Genomic DNA, 20,007 nt, shown 5'->3' with positions numbered 1-20,007 from the left:
ATTGAAATACATATAAACTAAGACATTAAACAATAGATTAGAATAAAATAAAGAGCTGGAAAAACAGCAGTTGTTATAAAGTCCCTTGGCTGGAAGCAATCAAATCAAGTCCAAAGTTTTAATCTTCAAATAATTTTGCGATTCTGGCTCCTGATAAAAGGGAATTGTTTTACCAAAAGGTACAATGGCCACTTAGGGATTTGCTTTCCTTTTAACAATGAAGAGACAGGAAAAGGCGTAATTTGAGATTTTCATTTGGGTGACAGTTTTGTACTCACACTGTGCTTAATAAGTGCTCTCTTCCTATGGCTGATGTGTTGTTTCGCTCTTTGCTCTTACAAGAAAACTAAAATTTTGTAGCTCACCTGTCAATCTAATTAATGAAAGTAAGTTTCCACAATAAAATAGTCTTTTGCTAGAATGCAAACATAAAAGTAATATATTCTCTTATGAAAGATCCATACCATACAAAAAGGCAAAAAAGAAGACGTGTAAACCATCCATCCTTTCAAACATCCTATCCCCCAACCACTGTATTTTTTAAGACAATCACTGTTAATATGTTGGTAGGCTTTCAGACTTTTTTAGTTGATATGTTCACAGATAAATTTGCGGCAAAAATGGATTCAAGTTTTATCTTTGTATATTAGTTTTTAAAACGAAACTGCACACTAAAGACATCTTTTCATGTTAATAAACACACTTCTACATCAGCCTTTATAATGGCTGCGTAGTATTCTATTTTTTTTTTAATTTTTTTTTTCAACGCTTATTTATTTTTGGGACAGAGAGAGACAGAGCATGAACGGGGGAGGGGCAGAGAGAGAGGGAGACACAGAATCGGAAACAGGCTCCAGGCTCTGAGCCATCAGCCCAGAGCCGGACGCGGGGCTCGAACTCCCGGACCGCGAGATCGTGACCTGGCTGAAGTCGGACGCTTAACCAACTGCGCCACCCAGGCGCCCCAAGTAGTATTCTATTTTATAATGCAGCATAACTTATTTAAACTATCCCATACTGATGAAATCTTGTTATTTTTGTTTCATCTAAAAAAATTACAGGATGTGATTTCCAGCATATTTTATAAAAGTAATGCCTGTGTCAAACATTTATGTCATTATGAATTCCATTGAAGAGCTGCCTTTTTTTTTTTTAAAGTACTAACTCCAACTGATGGGACACATGCCCTTAAAATAAAAAGTTTCCATTATGTATCCAAATGTCAAACTTAACGATTATTGAGAAGTTTACTGCTTTAAGGCTGAACACGAGGCTGCTACATTTTAGGTAAATAAAAGTCTTTATTAAAAACTAGGAGGTCAGGGAGCAGCCAAGATGGCGGAACAGCTTGGAAGGTTTTTGTCTCGCGTCCCTGAAATACAACCAGACCAACGCTAAACCGTCCTGCACACCTAGAAAACGGATCTGAGGATCCACACAACAATCTGTGCCACCTGAACCACCGAACTCAGCAGGTAGGCGGTGCAGACAGGTGAACTGGGGGAGAGAGAAGCCGGGAGGACAGGGAGCCGCTTTTGGGTGCAGAGAGAGGATGGAGGTGGGGGGTGGGGAGGGGGGAAATACAGGAAAAGCACCCCCCCCCCCCCCCCCCAGCAAAAGCAGCTGGAGAGAAAGCGGAAAAGTAGAAACAGCCGCAGGGACTGGACTAAAAAGGGAGAAAGGAGAGGCTGTAAATTCCCCGAAGACTCTGTAAACAGGGGGAGCAGAGGCTGAAACTCCGCAGCTCCATACCTGGAGGCGCTTGGGTGGGAAGGGCGAATCCCCAGGAGCAGAGTGGAGTCCGGGGGGCTGCGGGCCACACGGGAGAGGCGGTTCCCCCGCTGGGAGGACACCTGGTAGAGGCAGCCTGGCCCCCGCACAGGCAAAGACCCCGGCGGACCCGGGAGAATGGCCACATTCGCTGGTGCTGGAACAAGGTCGCTGGGGGCGGAGCCCGGTGCCAGATGAGTGTGGTGATTTTCCATAATCCCAGAAACGAGGCTGCTACACGATGGCGCAAACTTTCTCTGGGGCAGGCTGGCCCCCGGCTGCAGTCTCGGGGCGTCAGCAGCAGCACGGTCCCGCGAACGCTCCCGGTGCGCCCGCACCCGGCCATTGCTCGGTGAGACCCTCTGCAGAGGGGCAGAAAGGGTCAGAGCCGCGGTCCCTCAGAAGTAAGGGGTCGGGAGACACAGCCGCATCTGAGATAAAACTCAGGAGGGAGGTGCTGCCTGGGGCTTGGTCACGGACAGTGTAAAGCGGGGAGTGGGCGGAAGCCGAAGACAGAAGACGGGTGCAGATTGCTAAACTAATCCGGGAGAAGGGAGTTCGATACTAGAGAGGGGGTAGCTGGGCCACACCATTGTCACCATTCCTGCGCATGCGCATAGGCACCTAGAAGCGCCACGACAACCCACCCCAGTAAGCTAAGCAGCGCCATCTAGTGGAGAATGGAGCCGTTACACTAAGCCCCGCCCAACTGGGCTAACCTCGCTCTTCAGGAACACAAATCTCTCCGCTTGCTTAGTTTATGGACTAGAAAAGTCATAGTTTGACTTCTAGGGGAAAACGAAGTAATTTCACTTGTATTTCAGTCTGTTCACTGGTCCATCTATTCAATTTTCTTTCTTTTGTTCCCCTCTTTTTCATTTCATTTCTTTTTCTTGAATACAAAGAGAAAAAGTTTTTCTTTTCAATTTTTATTAAAATTTTTTTCTTTAATATTTTTCTACTATATTTTTTTCAAATTCTATTTTACTTCCATCATTTCATTTTATTCTTCTACTTCAGTGTATTCATTTTTTTCAAATTTTCAAACAATTTCCTTTTTTTCCTTTTTTACCCTTTTTTCTCTAATCTGTCAAGCCCCTTTCAACACCCAGACCAAAACACACTGAGGATCTTGCATCATGTATTTGATGTGTGTATGTGTTGTTTTTAATTTTTTAATTTTTTAATTTTAATTTTTTTAATTTTAATATTTATTAATTTTTTTTACCTCATTAATTCCTTTTCTCCCTGAAAAATTATGAAATGAAGGAATTCACCCCAAAAGAAATAGCAGGAAGAAACTACAGCCTGGGACTTAACCAACACAGATACCAGCAAGATGTCTGAACCAGAATTTAGAATCATGATAATAAGAATACTGCTGGAGTTAAAAATAGATTAGAATCCCTTTATGCAGAGATAAAAGAAGTAAAAGCTAGTCAGAATGAAATAAAAAATGCTATAACTGAGCTGCAATCTCAAATAGATGCCACAGCAGAAAGGATGGTTGAGGCAGAGCAGAGAATCAGAGATATAGAGGACAAACTTATGGAGAACAATGAAGCAGAAAAAAAGAGCACGATTTAAGAATTAGAGATATCTAATTTAAGAATTAGAGAATTAGTGATTCATTCAAAAGGAACAACATCAGAATCATAGGGGTCCCAGAAGAGGAAGGGAAATAAATAGGAGTAGAAGCGTTACGTGAGCAAATCATAGCAGAAAACTTTTGTAACCCAGGGAAAGACATAGACATCAAAATCCAGGAAGAACAGAGGACTCCCATTATTCAACAAAAACTGACCATCAACAAGGCATATCATAATCAAATTCACAAAATACTCAGGCAAGGAAAGAATAATGAAAGCAGCAAGGGAAAAAAAGTCCTTAACCTACAAGGGAAGACAGATCAGGTTTGCAGCAGACAAACCTATCCAAAAAACTTGGCAGGCCAGAAAGGAGTGACAGGATATATTCGATGTGCTGAATTGGAAAAATATGCAGCCAAGAATTCTTTATCCAGCAATGCTGTCATTCAAAATAGAAGGAGAGATTAAAAGTTTCCCAGACAAACAAAAATTAAAGGAGTTTGTGACCACTAAACCAGCCCTGCAAGAAATTTTAAGGGAAACTCTCTGAGGGGAGAAAAGATGAAAATACATACATACATACATACATACATACATACATACATACATACCAAAAGCAACAAAGACTAGAAAGGACCAGAGAACACCACCAGAAACTCCAACTCTACAAACAACATAATGGCAATAAATTCATATCTCACTCTAAACATCAATGGACTTAATGCTCCAATCAAAAGACATAGGGTAACAGAATGGGTAAGAAAGCAAGATCCATCTATATGCTGTTTACAAGAGACCCACTTTAGACCTAAAGACACCTTTAGATTGAAAGCAAGGGGATGGAGAACCATCTATCATGCTAATGGTCACCAAAAGAAAGACAGAGTACTCATACTTATATCAGACAATCTAGACATTAAAATAAAGACTGTAACAAGAAATGAAGAAGGGCATTATATCATAATTAAGGGGTCTATCCACCAACAAGACCTAACAATTATAAACATTTATGCACCAAACTTGAAAGCACCCAAATATATAAATCAATTAATCACAAACACAAAGAAACTCATCAATAGTAATACCATAATAGTAGGAGACTTCAACACCCCACTCACAGCAATGGACAGATCATCTAATCAGAAAATCAACAAGGAAACAATGGCTTTGAATGACACACTGGACCGGATGGACTTAACAGATACATTCAGAACATTTCATCCTAAAGCAGTGAAATACACATTCTTCTCCAGTGCACCTACAATGTTCTCCAGAATAGATCACATACTGGGATACAGATCAGCCCTCCACAAGTACAAAAAGATCGAGATCATACCCTGCATATTTTCAGAGCACAACACTATGAAACTCGAAATCAGCCACAAGAAAAAACATGAAGAGATAACAAATACTTGGAGACCAGAGACCATCCTACTAAAGAATGAATGGGCTCACCAAGAAGTTAAAGAGGAAATTAAAAAATACAAGGAAGCCAATGAAAATGATAACACCACAGCCCAAAACCTCTGGGACACAGCAAAGGTGGTCAGAAGAGGGAAGTATATAGCAATCCAGACCTTCTTAAAGAAGGAAGAAAGGTCTCAGATACACAATGTAACCTTACACCTTAAAGGGCTGGAAAAAGAACAGCAAATAAAACCCAAAACCAGCAGAAGGCAGGAAATAATAAAGAATAGAGCAGAAATCAATGCTATTGAAAGAAAGAAACAAACAACAACAACAAAAAAACCCCAGTAGAACAGATCAATGAAATTAGTAGCCAGTTCTTGAAAAACTTAACAACATTGATAAACCACTAGCCACTAGTTGGATCAAAAAAAAAAAAGGAAAAGACCCAAATAAGTAAAATCAAGAATGAAAGGGAGAGATCACAACCAACACCATGGAAATAAAAACAATAATAACAGAATATTACAAGCAATTGTATGCCAATAAAATGGGCAATCTGGAGTAAATGAACAAATTCCTAGAAACATATACACTACCAAAACTGAAACGGGAAGAAATAGAAAATTTGAACGGACCCATAACAAGTAAAGAAATCGAATTAGTAATCAAAAGTCTCCCAAAAAACATCTGGCCAGTGCCGGATGGCTTTCCAGGGGAATTCTACCAAACATTTAAAGAAGAGGTAACACCTATTCTCTTGAAGCTGTTCCAAAAAATAGAAATGGAAGGAAAACTTCCAAACTCCTTCTATGAAGCCAGCATTACCTTGATTCCAAAACCAGACAAAGACCCCACTAAAAAGGAGAACTATAGACTAATTTCCCTGATGAACATGGATGCAAAAATCCTCAACAAGGTATTAGCCAACAGGATCCAAAAATACATTAAAAAAATTGCTCACCACGACCAAGTGGGATTATACCTGGGACGCAGGACTGGTTCAATATCCACAAAACAATCAATGTGATACATCACATCGATAAAAGAAAGGACAAGAACTACATGATCCTCTCAATAGATACAGAGAAAGCATTTGACAAAATACAGCATTCTTCCTTGATAAAAACCCTCGAGAAAGTAGGGACAGAAGGATCATACCTCAAGATCATAATAATGTAGGTGAGGCCTATGGGCCTCAGCCTAGTGGGAGGAACTGACTTAAAAACAGTAATTACTAATATGATATATTGATTGCAGGCTATCAGTGACACTTCACAGATGATAGATGGAAGCTTAAACCAGCTAGTTGCCTTGTCCAGGACTGCAGATCTAGTAAATACTAGAGCCACTTCCTGAATCCAAGGCCACAAAGTCTGACTTCAAAGGTCATGTTCTTTCCATGTCACCAGGCAGGTTTCTAAGACCTCATTTGGCCCAGAGAGAAGCCACTGTACATTATTCTGTGTGCCTCTGTGGTGCCACGAATGCTTCCAGAACATCCACACAGCACGCATTACCTGGGCACAAAGCTGCACAAGTCAGAGCTGCAACAGCAGCAGCAAAGTGCGTGTTGCGTGTTCACGCACGTTGGCACCGTGGGGCTCTGTTCAGGCCAAGTGGCAGCAGCTGTGATGTGATCACAGGGATGCTTCTCTTCTAAAAGCTATACTCCCTGGGCTATTTTGGCTTCAAAAGATTCCATAATCGGAGGCTCAGGCTGCAGGAATTCTGGGAAGATGATGGGGTAAGTGCAACATCAGCGACCTCCTTGTCTTCAATACCTTAATGTAATTTAACGTGTTTCCAGTGACCGCAACGACGGCACAAAGGCTCCATCCTGCCCCACAAATGAGTAAGAGTTTGCCACCGTCTGGCTTCCTCCTCTAAATTGCCAAATCTTGACATGTGGGTGCATCGTGGGGGGACACACTACATAGTGTGTGTATATATAAATATTTACACACACTACATAGTGTGTGTGTGTATATATATATATATATATATATATATATATATATATACACGCTACTCCTCCGAAATGGGACCTGGGATCCCCCGCCTGGTGGCCCACCTGCTGGCAGTTCAGGGTTTCCACTCTGTACGGCCTGCTACTTCACCCCTGTCCTAAGAAGCTTCAGTGTGTAAGATGATTACTTAAAACTATCTGTTCGAATTTGTGAATGACAACAGACAATGAAGATCAACAAGTCAAAATCATGGAAACTAAATAGTAGGGAAAATAAATGCTTCAGAATAAAGAGGAACCCATACAATGGGGAAAAGGCAGTTTTTAATAAGTGGTGTTGGGAAAACCAGACAACTATATGCAAAAGAACAAAACCGGACCACTTTCTTACACCGTATAAAAAACTAAACTCAGTGTCTCCGAAGGCAAGGACAACAACCATAAAGATAAACACATGGGATCACATCAAACTGAACAGCCTTTGCAACAGCAAAGGAAACTGTGAATAAGATGAAAAGGCAACCCACGGAATGGGAGAAGATATTTGCAGATGATATAACTATGAGGGGTTAATATCCAAAATATATAAATAACTCACACAACTTAATATCAAAAATCCAAACAACTCAATTTGAAAGCAGGCAGAGAATCTAAATAGGCATTTCTTCAAGGAAAACATACAGATGGCTAACAGACACACACAAAAAAGGTGCTCAACATCACTAATCATCAGGAAAATGCAAATCAAAACCAGATTGAGAGATCACCTCACACCTGTCAGAATGACCATTACCAAAAAGACAAGATATAAGTGTCAGTGAGGATGTGGAGAAAAGGGAACCCTGTGCACTATTGGTGGGAATGCAAACTGGTGCAGCCATTCTGGAAAACAGTATGAAGATTCCTCAAAAATTAAAAGTAGAATTACTATATGATTCAGCAGTTCCACTTCTTGGTATTTCCCCAAAGAAAATGAAAGCATTAATTCAAAAAGATGTATGCACCCCATGTTCATTGCAACACTATTTACATAGCCAAGAGATGGAAGTAACCTAAGTGTCCATCAATAGATGAGTGGATAAAGAAGTGGTGTATATATACAATAGAACATTACTCAGCTGTAAAAAAGAATGAAATCTTGGGGCACCTGGGTGGCTCAGTCCATTAAGCATCCAACTCTTGATTTCTGCTAGGTTATGATATTACGACTCGTGAGTTTGAGCCCTGCATCAGGCTCTATGCTGACACCGCGGAGCCTGCTTGGGATTCTCTGTCTCCCTCTCTTTCTGCTCTCCCCCATGCACACTCTCTCTATGTCTCAAAATAAATAAATAAACATTTTTTTTAAAAAGAATGAAACCTTGCCGATTGCAACAACATAGATGGACCTAAAGGTTTTTATGCTAAGTGAAATAAATCAGAGAAAAAGACAAATAGCATATAATTTCACTTATATGTGGAATCTGAAAAACAAATGAACAACAGCCAAAAAAAAAAAAAAAAAACCTAACTAAAAAAAAATAGAAAAAGACTCATAAATACAGAGAATAATCTGATGGTGATGGCCAGAGGGGAGGAATGTGGGAGAATGGGCAAAATAGGGAAAGGGGATTAAAAGGTACTAACTTCTACTTCTAAAATAAAGACGTGGGGATACAATGTACAACATAGGAAATAGAGTTAATAATATGTAACATCTTTGCATAGTGACAGATGGTAGCTAGATTTATGGTAGTGATTACTTGGCAGTGTATATAAATGTTGTATCACTATGTTGTACACCTGAAACAAATATAATATTGTATATCAAGTATACTACAATAAAAAGATCATATGATACGGTTGAAAAGTTATAAAATATTGTCTACACCAGAGAAACCAAGCCATAAGCTAAGCAAAAACCTTCCTCCAGAAAGTGCTTTACTTCATGAATCTGAAAAGTCAGAAGACTATTTCATACAACTTGTTATCTGCTAGATTCAGTGAAAAGAGGAAGTGGCATCAGGAACAGGCATGAGGAAAAAAACAAGTTCACATTATGTGACAGAGCTAACAAAATAATGGCAGAAAGCAGTAAAACGCAGAATTGTTGCTCTAGAAAACGAAATGCAGAATATGAAAGAGTCTCTATGTTGTTATGATTGAGAACTTGGTTCTTGAGTCAGGTGGATTTGGTTTCAACTCAATTACAATTTGGCCACTTGTCAGCTATATGGCCTTGAGAAAATTACTAGAGCTTTATGCTTCATTCATAAAGTGAGGGGACTAGGATTGAAGAAGATAATACCTTTATCAAGCTTAACACAGCACACGGCACCCAGCAAATGCTCCATACCATAATGCCTATTATTATTTTTGTGTTAACCAATAAACTTGGTATTTGTTCTTCGGATTTAGGCACTCAGGATCTTCTATTAACATGCCATCATCCCTGGGAGAGATACACGTGCATAATACGATCATTATTGTTGAGCAAACACTTCACATAAGGCAAGTTGTTCAAGCAATTGCCTAAGAAAAAGGAAGAGATGACCAATATTTTGAAGAGTGAGGAAAGCTGAATTTCCCCAGTGCGATCATGACAAAGCAGGTAAAGAGAGGCACGAGGGAGGCACCAGATTCTGGGGTCCTCCCAATCTCCTGCGCGCGACAAACCTGACTGCTGGAGAATTCTGATGGTGCTAACAGACCCTACCCCTGAGTATGGAATCATAAACTGTTCCCTATGGCCTGTAGAAGATTCATATTCTCACTAGGGTTCCCTGTGTGACTCGATTGTTCAACTTACATTCTTCTACTTTAGAGATGCTCAATCTTCAAGGATCTCAGGTATACAGACACAAATACACACAAAGCGTCATGGCATGGTCTCGAAAAATTGCCTTACTCATATGATCGCTAAGATCCCAACGGAGGTGATTAGTGGTGGCGAAACAAACAATCAGACCAGCAGATTCCATCGTTCCTAGGTGGTATGTACCTGTGGATGAAAAAGACGGTCAAAATCATGGCCTCCTTGAGGGGCAATATAAGAGAGCAGGTGGTGACAAGCAGAATAGGTCAGCACCAGAGACTGGTCGTCACAACTGGGCCAGGCCCCCGCTTTGGTTTGGGCACTGCCACAGGAGCCACGTGGGGGCAGCGTCCCTTCCTGTCCTCAAGCGACTAGAAAATTACACAGGAAGCCGGTTACACTAACCTGGCAAATGTGGATGATGAATAGTGGCTGCCGTTCCCCAGGCATCCTTATAATTCCCCTGTGAGTACCTTCCATTGTAGAAAACTCTAAACAAACCAGAATTAACGGGAATTCGGCGTCTTCCTTTCCATCGTGAAAAGTTTCCTTGCCGAACCCTTTTAGGAAACCCCATTTGGGGAGGGAGGGTTAGAAATTGGAAAAAGAAAGCCTTAACAATCAGCATGTTAACTATTTTTATGTGTGGAAAGCGAATATCTGACAGGAGAGATTTTACACAGAGAAACAGTTTGCTCTAAAAAGCAGTGATGGTGAACCCTCTCTACACGACATGGGCGAGTCTCATGCTGACTGAATGAAACCAGACCAAAAAATTAAAAAAAAAAAAAAAGTGGAGGTATACTGAAACTGAAAGATTCTATAAAGTTCAAAAACAGGTGGGCCCCACCTATGCTGCTAGAAACCAGGAGAGGGATTGCCCTTGGTGGGTGCGGTCAGTTAAGGACTAGAGGAGGTAAGGAGGGAAGCTTCTGGGGTGTGTTTTTTTGAAATGGGTGCTGATTACACAGATGTGTTCAGTTTGGGAAAATTCATCAAGCTATATATACATCCTTGACATCTACCCTTTTTTGTGTGCATTTTATATTTCAAACATTTCAAACTAGCAATAACAACTGGCTAAGTTAGTTAGCCTCAGCATTCTGGCTTGATCGTGGTTTCACCTTTCCAGAAAAGAAGCCATCAATCATTTTAAGAATGGGCAAATTTGGGGGGGAGGGGGGAGCTGGAATACAAAATTCAGAACTTGGGCTTATTAGGTCGTTTTTGGGTCGTGGGTTTCTTACATTTATAGGTTTATTCTCCACATAGCACAGCAGCATGGGTTTATTCCTTGATTCCAGCCCTTAAATAGGGTATTTTCTCTTTTTTTCTGAGAAGACAAAAATGTGCCTCCAACACCAATACATGCATTTAACCACACTTGGTAAAGCAGAGAAAGGTATCGGGAGGAGAAATTTGGTTCTATTTCCTATCAGAGAGAGTAGGAAGTATTTAAAACTTGTCAGGGAAAACAATCTGCAAATGAATGTATGCCACAGAATGGAAGTTTCAGACTTCTCTCTTTGCTCTCAAGATCTGTTCCCCCATCTGCTGCCGTGTCTTCATTTCTCACTCCCAGAGCCAGCTCTGACAAAGGGCAGACTGGGCCAGAAACGGTTCACTTGAAACCTATCACCCAGAGATAATAGTAAAGAATTCACTGTATAACCAGTACATACAGACACGCGTGCACGCACACACATATATACATACATCACCCTAGACTTCTTTCTCTTAATACCTGCTGAGTATTGCTAACACAGTTCACCCAAAAGAAGGTGGGGGAGGGTTGACATGCTTTGGGTTATAAATCTGAGCATTTGTGTTAGAATAAGATGTTTAACTCACTGGAGAAATTAATATTTATTGAGCAAAGAGCCAGGTACCTTACATATATGATGTTTAATCTCACAATGAACATTAATCTTATAACAACCCTGCAGCACTGACATATCTATATCAATGTCTCTATCTAGCCTCAGAGAGATTAAATGCTGGGGGCAAGGTCACTTAACTAGGAGTGTAAGAATCAGACAGCTCAGAGCCTGTTTGGGATTCTCTCTCTCTCTCTCTCTCTTCCTCTCCCCTGGCTCTCTCTTTCTCTCTCTCAAAATAAAAAAAAAACTACAAAAAAAATAAAAATTAGATATTATAAAAATCATAAATAATTTTTAAAAAGTTGCTTGAAATCTTGGGATCCGGAGATAGGTGTGGTTAAGAATTTGATGTAAAATATCTACATACATGCACACACACACACACACATATACACACACATCCCTAGATTTTTCTCTATATAAATGCATCAATAGGTTTTAATGAAAACAGGTGAATAAAAAATAAATACAATGTTATGTGCTTTAACAGCATGCCTTTACTTTATGGCATGTGTCACAGCAGTCACGAAACGGCGATTTACGTGATCATTGTTAGTATTGCCAGGAATTAAGTGCACAAAGTCTGGAGCTAAGCCCCCTGGATTTAAATCCCAGATCTGTCATTGACCAGCTACGTAATCCTGAGCGAGTTACTCTTCTTTCTCAGCTTCTTTGTCTGTAAAAAAGAGACAAAAATAATACCCACTTTCCAGGTTGGTATAAGGAATAAGTGAACTATACGTAAAATATGTGGGACAATGTGTGTCATATATTAAGCCCAAACGTATTAGCTATTGTCTTAGTTGCCCAAAGTTTTCCTTTCCAGTAAACTCCGTGCATGCAAGGACAGTCAGTTTTGTTTCATCCTGTATCCTCAGCCCAGTACATAATGTGTGTTCATTATTAATGGTATTTGATACATATCTATTGAATGGGTGAAGGAATACCCATTTACTGCTGAGGTATTTGAGATTGACAGAATAGTGGGAAACATCCACATTTTTGAGTCAGGGAAACAGATTTCAAACCTTATGTCCTCATCCTCAACTGTTGACTTTTTTAGGGGGGAGGGGAGGTCAACTTACAGAGCTTTTCTGAGCCTCTGATTTCCCATCTATAAAATGGAAATAATAATTCCTTCTTGCAACACTACTGCATGGATTGTGACAGTTTATCGATAAATGGCAGTGATTCTTTTTTGTACAAATGTTACATTATAGTATCCAGAGTGACTGCTTTCCATGACCCAAGGGGGTGCGATCCATATGGAATCCAACATAAATGGTGTCCCCCTGATAACGCAGCATAGGAGCCCCGAGGCCCCTTCCACAGAAGACTTTGCCGGTCATGATAATTATGCAGCAGCCCTCCATCAGAGTCTCTCAGGGTTGGGTGTATTTGGGGTCCATAAGAGCAAATTAGGGTTAATATTAGCTGCAGAGACCTTCTACAAGTGATACTCCCTTCTTAAAGCCATGGAAAATGAGGCGCAGCTATAAACTTGGGACCTGGGTTTAAGCTCAACCCTTTGAAATTCCAGGTTCACTATTCTCTAAAGCCCAATAAAAGCAGTGGCAGAGGAAGAAGGGTAAGGTAACCTCTGCATGAACAAGTGGGTATTGGTGATCGAGCTATGTGCTGCTTTATTATTCGTCAACATCTGCCATGCTCCAGAGCTGGGTACCACCAACGCCATTCAGCACGCCATCTGTCTCTTGCTAACCCACAAGCTCCTCAGCGGGCGCCCACAGTCAGGACAGAGTTACAGAGCACACACAGACCCTCCTCTGCAATCAGATGAACAGGATATTTGGCAATAACAAGTGGCTTGTGAGGAAAAGTGAGTTTCTTGGCATGTTCCTTGTCAGCATTACAAAGCTGAAAGCTAAATTTATCTTCCCTCACTCCGCCGGCACACTCTGCTGCCCGAATGCGGTATTTGTCCGCCTCTGCTATTGTTGCTGCCAGTGTGTGAATCGGGCCCCAGCCTCGGGTTTCCCTAGGGCTTTCTTCTGGGCATCATCTGAAAGTGTCAGATGAGTAGTCACTGAAAGGCCAAGCTGGGGACCGGCTAGGGCTCGTCCAGGGAGGCTTTACTTTTCAATAGAGCAGGAAGAGGAAGTGGTGGCCTATAACCTCAGGGAATTTTCCAGATGGCCCACCCAATCTTTCCCCTGCTCTGAGGAAGTGGCTCAGTCTAGAACACCGCCATACATGGGCGAAATGCAAACCCTAACCAGGAGAAGCAGACCCTATCCTGCAGCAGTAGTTCAGGACCACCACCAGATTCTGTTAAAATGTTTGAAAGCACTCAAGGACTGTCAACGTGAAAGGATCTCGGGTTAACTGTTGACTAGAACGTTGGCTTTCCCTTTGTGGAAGAGCGGGCCGATCACATCTGTCTCTACCAGTTCCCCCAAAGAAGAGAAAATATACTGAGGTTGCAGCAATACAATCTGAGCTAGATGTAAAGAAGAACTTCCCGAATACTGGTTTAATCACATGTTTCAGCTGTGTTTTTGTTTGTTTGTTTGTTTGTTTGTTTGTTTGTTTGTTTTCCAGGGAGGATCTTTTCAGGGTCCTCCCTGGAAAAGGAAAGCTAAGATTACCTTGCAGCTGACCAGAACTCTGTAGGGTCTGGGTCCACCCTGACATTTATTCTAATATCCCTATAATGAAATATGGTGGAATGAGTGAGAACGTTTTGTGTTCGAGTGTTTTAATATTTTTAGCCTTCTATTTTTTTTATTTTGGGACAGAGAGAGAGAAAGAGAGAGAGGGAGAGCGAGCACAGGCAGGGGAGGGGCAGAGAGAGGAAGACAGGATCCAAAGCGGGCTCTGTGCTGACAGCAGAGAGCCCGATGCGGGGCTCAAACTCATGAACCACAAGATCACGATCTGAGCCACTCGGGTGCCCCAAGATGTCTTTCTTCTTATTTACAAGACATAAATAGATGGATTACATTTGTTTTTAAACCTTGATTTAATTCTAACATTTGTTGAGCACAGCTCAACAGTGAGCAGTTTTCAGGAGTTAATTATCTGGCCAGGGACAATATTTCAGGAGCTAATCATCTGGTAGAAGAATCACACACACACACACACACACACACACACACACACACACACATCAGATATGTGTGACAGACTGTGATCAGTACTATAATCCCACAGAGTGCTGTTGCATGTTAGTAGAGGAAGAGATTACTCCAAAGCGGGGATTTAGGAGAAATCCCCTTTCATGAGCTAGGTCTTGTAGGATGGGCTGGGAGTCAATAAGTGGGGATTGGGGAAGGTATAGGCAACAGCTCCAGTGAAGATCTAGAAACAAGAGAGTGTAGAGCCAGTTCAAGGAAAGTCTACTCGTCTAGTGCATCTAGAACTGAGGACCAGAGACGGCACCAGCCAGACCCCAGCACACAGTGTAATGGTGACTAGACGCAGTGATAGCGTGTCAGGTCAGGTTCTCCAAGACACGGGCATTTAGATGGGCAGACAGTTAAATATTTAACTCACCTTCTGGCTCAAGAGCTGTGTTGGAAGGAACCCCCATGGAGGACAAAGGGAGCAAAGCAGAGGTAGGGAGGGAGAGCCTTCGGAGAAGGAGAAGGGGGGAAGGAAGGGAGGATGGGAAGGAGACTCTGCAGCCCTGACACAGGAGGAGACTCTGAGCCCTGACACAGCTTTGGCCAGACCAGCAGGAAATCCTCAAGGCCAAGTCCTGCATAAGAGGAGCCCCACACCCCTACGATGAGCCTATACTGTATCACAAATGTCATCAGTCATTGGCCGGGAGCAGCTGGAAGGATGTGTAGCCCCAGCGTGAAATTGGTGGTGGATCCAGAGTGGCAGCAGCTGGGATTGCCAGTCAACTCTGCCCTCGAACAGGAGATCCGAGGGGGGGATGTCCATCCCACAGTTGGTCAGTATCATTGAATGACTCCTGATTAAAGACGCACAGCTTCCAACATTTCATCACAAAGGATAATGCTTGCTGAAGTATCTGCTGAGAATCCTCGTTCTTTGTTGTTGTTGGTTAAGGCAATTCCCATTTCTGGCTTGCCAAATGGCTTTCTTTTCCTTTTTAAAAATCATAAATTCTTTTTTGTGTGTAATTTTGAGACGAGTACATGGTTTTTCTCTTCTTATCTATTAATCTGGTAATTTATAGTTAAGGATTTTCTAATGTGAATTCTCTCCTTATATTCCGGAAATAAACCTAAATTGAACATGAGGTTATATTTTTCATTTCTGCTGTATTTGGCTTATTAATACTGTGTTTAAAATTTTTTTCACGTATATTCGTGAGTGAGATTGGACAATCATTGTTTTATCTTACAAAGTCTTTATCTGGTTTTTGAATCAAGAATATTTTGGCCTTGTGGAATAATTGGGGAATGGTTCTTTAGAGCTCTAGAAATTGTTGAACATATGTGGGAAAATCTGGGATTTCTTTGTTGGTTTGGAAATTGGTAGAACTCACCTGTAAAACTATCTGAGCCTGATATGTATTTTCTCTGTGGCAAGAGTTTTAACTACAGATTCAAATTTTTCAATGATTATGGAAGACCATTCAGTCTTCCTATTTTGGGGGGGGGAGGAAAGTTGAGAAGTAATTTTTTTTCCAGCAAATGTGTTTAGATTGACTATTACCAAATATATTTTTAGTGAGTTGTTCTGTTTTCTTAATTAAAAAAATTATCTGTGATGATCTTTAAATATATATTTTTGGGGGCGCCTGGGTGGCGCAGTCGGTTAAGCGTCCGACTTCAGCCAGGTCACGATCTCACGGTCCGTGAGTTCGAGCCCCGCGTCAGGCTCTGGGCTGATGGCTCGGAGCCTGGAGCCTGTTTCCGATTCTGTGTCTCCCTCTCTCTCTCTGCCCCTCCCCCGTTCATGCTCTGTCTCTCTCTGTCCCAAAAATAAATTAAAAACTTTGAAAAAAAAATTAAAAAAAATATATTTTTGTACTCCTAATTTTGTAAATTTATACATTTTTCTTTTTTTATTAGATTGTCTACTTTTTGATCCTCTTTGATCCTATTTTCCTTTGTTTCTCTATATTAATTTCTGCTCTCAAATATATTATTTCCATCTTATTACTTTCTTTTTTTTAATGTTTATTTATTTTTGAGAGAGAGACAGAGAGAGACAGAGTGTGAGCAGGGGAGTGGCAGAAAGAGAGGGAGACACAGAATCCAAAGCAAGTTCCAGGCTCTGAGCTGTCAGCACAGAGCATGACGTGGGGCTCAAACCCACAAGCCATGAGATCATGACCCGAGCCAAAGTCTGACGCTCAATCAACTGAGCCACAAAGGCACCCCTCATCTTTTTACTTTCTTATGGTTTATGCTATCGCTTGCTTTTCTAACTTCTTAAGTTAGATGTTTAGTTTTTAGCCTTCTTCACTTTTCTAACATAAACGTCACAATGACAAATTTTCCTTGACATTTCTTTTGCTGCACCCCACAGTTGCTGGTGTGCTTTGTTTTTAATACCATTCAAGTGTAATAGTTGAACATTTTCTTTGTGATTTTTTTTGACTTTTGAGTTACTTAAATATATTTAAATTGTTAAGCATACTGGGATTTTTTAAAGTTTATTTTCTACTATTAACTTATAACAAATGGAAGAGGCTCTGATCTGTATGATTCTAGTTCCTTGAAATTTATTGACACTTGCTTTATAGTACAATATATGATCTACTTCCGTATATATTCCATATATAGTAGAATTGCCTAGTTGTTAAGTGAAATATCCTATATCTATCCATGAAATCAAAGCATAGGTGTTTTTGCATGGGCATTGCAGGTGAATACACAGTCTGAAAAAGATGAAAAGGCTGATTATCTATAGCATTGAACTCTTTAAAGAAATTGTAGTGTAGGAACAAGCAGTGGATTCTAGTCTCTGGGCCTTAACTACCCTCCAGGCAAGAGGTTTTTTTTTATTTTATTTTTGTTTTTTAATCATCTGTAAATACATCTGTATTTTCTCAACTAATGGGTTTACTACTATCTTGCAATGTTGTAATTTTAATGAGAGTTCCTCATAATAGAAAAGTTTAGAAACTAGTCCTGTGGTTCTATGCTTTCAAAGAGATATTGATTTCTCTAGAAAGTTCATACAATGCTCCAGGAGTATTTAGCACAATTGTGCAAGGCATGTGCACCATCCAATATGTCTTCCGCCTGTTAAGTCTAAATCCACATGAAACTGACCACACAGTCCAAGTGAGACCAACTGACAGGCCTTTTCAGAAACTTCCCTGCACATCGAGTCTGGGTCGGCTGGTATGCATCAGGGTCTCTATCAAAATTGTGTTTTTGAACCTAAGTTTGCTTTCATTTAAAGAGTGAGAACTGATTCACACTATATTTTTTAATAATTTTTTAATGTTTATTTTTGAGAGAGAGATAACGGGGGAGGGGCACACACACACACACACACACACACACACACACAGAATCTGAAGCAGGCTCCGGGCTCTGAGCTGTTAGCACAGAGCCTGATGCAGGACTCGAACTCACAGACTGCAAGATCATGACCTGAGCAGAAGTCAGAAGCTTAACTGACTGAGCCACCCAGGAGCCCCCCACAACCCACATTTTGAAGAACCCTGAGTTCGGGGACTTTTCCTATCCTCAGTCTCCACCATTTGTCTTTGTGAATCCAAAGCCATTTTGACTATATCCTTGACTCAATCCTATATTAGCAATAAAGGAGAAATGTTCACGAAGAGGAAATATAACAAAGGAGGGACTTTCCTACAGGGTCTTTGAAAAAAAAAAAAGGACATTTGCATAAACCATATTTAACCAGAACCTTTGTTTTATGTTTTTCCTTTCTGAATGCTTTGTTGAACTCCCTTGCAGTTCCCCTCCCTGTCCCTCGACCCCAGCTAGTCAGAGACCAAAGCCTGGACAATGTTTCACACTGGAATCTTCCTGGCCCCACCCTAATCATCATGCCTGAATAATTACAGTTTCTGACTTGTCTCCCTGCTTCCGTTTCTGTCCATTCTCAAACCCTTGGACACGTTAATCTTCCCAGAATATCACTGTGATTCTGTCCTTCTCTTGCTCAAGGGTTCCCAGAAACTACAGAAAACACTTTGCAAGCTTTCGTCTGGGATTTAAAGCTGTTCTTTGCCTGTCTCATTGCTGGTTCTCTGCTAAGCCCATAAGACCTATCTGACATCTCTGACTTCAACACTTTTGTCTTGGATACTTAACTCACCTTCTGTTTCCTAATTAGACTTCATTCAGGGTCTAATTCTATCTATAAATTCTGCTGCCCTTTGCCATGTGGTCCGTCCCTCCTCTGAACCGCGGCATCTCGGGCTTGCACTCTTCGGCAGACCATAGCACATGCTGCCTTGACTTCCAGTTACACATCTTTTTCTTTCCACTTTTAGATGCTGGGCCCTTCAGGGCAGGGCTCTGCCCTGTGTGGCCACATTGCTTGTAATGTTCTTCTGCCGTAGAGCCTCATCAAGAAGAGACAGTTTTCTCCTGATAGGATACGGATTTGGATATCAGGTAAGATAACTGGATGTCAACTAAGTTTAAGAGAACTAACTTAAAAACTCCCTTACCCCATTATTATCATCATCATGACAACTCCTGCTATCACAACTATTAGTGCTGGAAACACTACCACCAGGTCTGTTGCTTGGACCAAGTTTCAACCGAGATATCAAGTAAAGCTTAATTCCAATTAACCTTTCAGGGTCACGCAGGGAAGGCTGTACCTCACGAAATGCTGAGATCTCACTAGATTAAGACAAGACTGCCAAGGCCAAAGAGATGTGAAAATCTCATTCTTTCTGCTAGTAATTTCCCTGTTCCTTGTCATGGGTTATGGGTTGTTTCGGTTCTAATGACTTTGCTTTCCTGAATGGGGTGTGTAAACAGAGGGAAAAATCAAATTGCTAGAGTCAAGGCAGAGAAATCTTCAAAGAACTTTGGGGAAAAGACAAAATGAAGATACAGTCAGCTGGAAGAGAATAGGATCTTTGAGAGGGAAGAGGATAGACATCTAAAGGATAACTTTATTAATTTTCCAAAGTATGATTTGGATATGAAGATTCTTACCTGACTCCTTGTTTCTCATTAAATCATCATGGAGCTAGGTCTGTTTCAGACTGTGCCAAAGAACAGAGCACAGTCTTGGGGAGGTCAAGGGGTGAATACTAGGGCATACGAGGGAAGTGTGTGACACTCGGGTGACAGATTTTTCTGATAAGAGCTAAGGTCAAAAAATTAAATATCCATTTAATGAAATGTTTCTGCAGGAAACTAAATTATTATAGCCCAGGCTCAATGAGCTCTGGTGAACAAATCCAGAGGAATGGATAATTCTGTGTCCCTTGGACCCTTGTCAATTTCATAAAAGCTGGTGTTCTGGGTTATGAGAGAAAGGGGTTATTTCATTGAATCTGGGGCACAACTGTGTGAGGAAGATAATGGCAGCCCCATTTCATAAGCAAACCAGAAATTCATTAACCATGACTTGGACGGTCACACCATAGAGGCAGAGGCAGAGTTCCCACTGAGTAGGACTGACTCCCCAACCCGTGCCCTTCCTTCTGTGTCA

At 41.1% G+C, this 20,007-nt stretch overlaps 1 long non-coding RNA gene across 1 annotated transcript in view; it reads left to right on the top strand.

Annotated features, from left to right (window-relative positions):
* The first annotated feature begins 1,332 nt into the window (after positions 1 to 1,332).
* The window catches only part of LOC113595672 (uncharacterized), a 29,334-nt gene continuing 10,659 nt past the window's right edge, over positions 1,333 to 20,007 (top strand). The window contains exons 1-3 of the long non-coding RNA XR_003416230.2: positions 1,333 to 1,475; positions 9,133 to 9,325; positions 18,827 to 18,950. This is a non-coding gene — a long non-coding RNA (uncharacterized LOC113595672). The remainder of the gene's footprint in view (positions 1,476 to 9,132; positions 9,326 to 18,826; positions 18,951 to 20,007) is intronic.

Source organism: Acinonyx jubatus, chromosome E4 (genome assembly GCF_027475565.1).
Source record: "Acinonyx jubatus isolate Ajub_Pintada_27869175 chromosome E4, VMU_Ajub_asm_v1.0, whole genome shotgun sequence".
Classification (NCBI taxonomy): Eukaryota; Metazoa; Chordata; class Mammalia; order Carnivora; family Felidae; genus Acinonyx; species Acinonyx jubatus.
This window is presented reverse-complemented; position numbering and strand designations above follow the sequence as displayed.